Consider the following 2,877-nt stretch of genomic DNA (forward strand, 5'->3'; position numbering starts at 1 on the left):
AAAGTCTTTTCACCTCCTAGATTTTATACAAGTTATATATATAGTTCATTATATTTATTTCAATCGTTCAACCTTCAATCACTTGTGACGAGAAACACAAAGGTTATAATATTAATTATTCAATTTGTTAACTATTTTAATTAATGCTGAAAAAAGAATTCTATGAGTCACTACACCTATTGGTATAAATATGTCTGTCATGTTTCTTTTTCCTTCCACAAACAATAGATTTATATTTCCATCTCAAATTGTTTACATTATTGATGATTTTTGTTTGTGATTATGAGTTTGATACTATATTTTTCTTTTTAATCTTAGTAAAATTATCATACAATCAATTCTTTTTATTTTTTTTATAAAAAAATCGCATATTGATGTTTGATTTGAAACAAGATTCATATGACTTCTGATCGCAATTGAGTTGATCGTGATGATATTAAAAATATGTATGGATTTAGTTTTTTTCTTCATGATATATATATAGTATTATTTGCAGTACAAAACAAAAGTTACTACATTAGTTATTCAAAATCTAAATGATTTAAATAATGCTGAAAAAGAATTCTATGCGTCACTACACCTATTTGTATAAATATATATGTCATGCTTCTTTTTTCCTTCCACAAACCATAGATTTTCATTTCCATCTCAATTTTTTTACATTATCGAAGAAATTTTTTTTTGTGATGAGTTTGATACAATATTTTTTCTTTTTATGCTTAGTAGTAATTATTATCCAATCAATTTTTTTTACTTTTTCTTTTTTTAATATTCGCATATTGATGTTTGAATCAAAGCAAGACTCACATGACTTCTGACTGTAATTGAGTTGATCATGATGATATTCGACATATATATCAATTTAGTTTTTATTTTCTGACATATGTATTAATTTAGTATTTGGAGTACAAAAAATAAACTTTTTAAAACCAAAAAGGCATAAAGAAAAAGAGAATTAGTCCTATAAAAAAGGAAAAAACAATCGAGTTAGTATTTTTTTTAGAGTTGAATAAAAATGAAATCATTGGTCATGTAGCGAGATAGATTGAATTTTTTACGTTATATTTTACGGTGTTAAAATTGAGAAAGGACTCGCTGTTCCAACAATGAATTCTCCATTTTGGTATTAAAAAAGTTTCAGTGACCCTTCATGCAGTTTGAAAGAAAAAAGTGATCTTTTTTGCTCAGAACTCAAATTTGTCGCGTACATATATACTACAAATAAGGAAAATAATATAGAAAACTAAATTGGTATCAATATATGTATCAAAATGTTTTAGATTCGAGTCTCCTTGGATATGGAGGAAGCAATTTACTTTTTTACGCAAATTAAGATTTTGTTGGACTTAAATGTGAATATGAAACCAAAAAACACATTTAGATAAAAAATAGATGAAATTCATTAAATAACAATATAAATACTTCATGATTTAATTCTACAAATTAAAGTAACTAAAATAAACTTAGCACTAGAATAATTTCTTATTCTCATATGTATGCACGTGGATATTTAGGATCGGGAATATCAAAATAATTCAATTTTTCATCAGTCAAGGATTTAAGCGGTTCATCCAATGATGGTAGCTGCCAAATTTTTGCAACATTTAACCATCCACCGTGATCTTTCGGCGAATTTGAGACACAACCTAGAACTACATTTTTTATTTTTATAGGAATTTCTTGATGATTCTTACATATATTAATTTTCTTTGTAACGAAACACAAAACAGAGTCTTCATGTCTGATATCGCTATGTCCTATTAATACATTCATCGTAATTTTATCAAGACGATATTCTTTCACAATCCAGAATACAATTTTGTTATCTTCACTGGCACGACTACTTTCTTCATCAAATCAAAAAGTTTTCTTATACCCATATTCGTAATCTTTCCTTGTCCAAATTTTCTTTACTATTGTCTAGTCCTTATCATTTGCCACCTCCAACAATTCATTTGTTGAAGTTTTTACCTTTGATTGTTTTTCTCTTAAATTGAGTAAAGAAATAGTTTACACGATCATTATCTGAATTTTGGAATAATTTATATGGCTCTTTGTTACCGTATAAGTCTATATATGAAATATCATTTTATTCAACAGGCATTCCATGGATGAATTTCGTTAAACACCTTTTCAGATCTTCATCCGTATATTTCATCCCTATAAGTTGAAAATAATGTGAATTCCAACTTAAAAGAAGAAGAAGAAATTTTTTCAAGCAAAAGAATATATAATTTTTATTTTTGGAAAACTCAACCTTATTAGAATATGAAACTCACTATACTTGTTTCATTTTTAAAAAGCTTTTCAGCCATTATTTCCTTATCTGTGTCGAGAAGTTCAGCACGGAAAGTTCTATTTCCTGATAAACAATAACCAAAGAGCAGGGTGGATCCACTGAAGGTTTTGGATACTCGAGCAACCATTAAAATCCTAGATCCGCACTTCCAAGACATTTGGTAGAGTCAAACTAACACACAGTTGCTCTCGCCAAACTTTTTATTCTAAAATTTTCTTAGTATTCCTGGAAGGAAATTGTATTGTGTTGCTTTCATCATAGCTGAATTTTATGTATGCGTTGTCTGAGAACATATACATATATGATACATAACCAACAAAAACTTATAAAACATAACAGTTAACTCAAAAAGTTTGACATCAGTTGCTATACAAATTTCAATTCATGTACAGGTCTTTGAAGCTAAAATTGTGAATCAAGGCCTTCTAAAGATGTAACCAACATTATGTATCTCGCCCCAAGCATCTAACAAACACTTGATTGTGTGTTGAGATCAAGACCACATCTTTATTTCATTGGAAGCTCTAACAGATTTCCATAACATTTCATTGAACACATTTAGAGCATTGTTGGAAAAT

General features: G+C 27.9%; 1 pseudogene; it reads right to left on the reverse strand.

Moving 5' to 3' along the window:
• Window positions 1–1,488: 1,488 nt before the first annotated feature.
• LOC114076836 lies at window positions 1,489–2,158 on the reverse strand (annotated as a pseudogene).
• Window positions 2,159–2,877: the final 719 nt, after the last annotated feature.

This window comes from Solanum pennellii, chromosome 4, assembly GCF_001406875.1.
Source record: "Solanum pennellii chromosome 4, SPENNV200".
NCBI lineage: Eukaryota > Viridiplantae > Streptophyta > Magnoliopsida > Solanales > Solanaceae > Solanum > Solanum pennellii.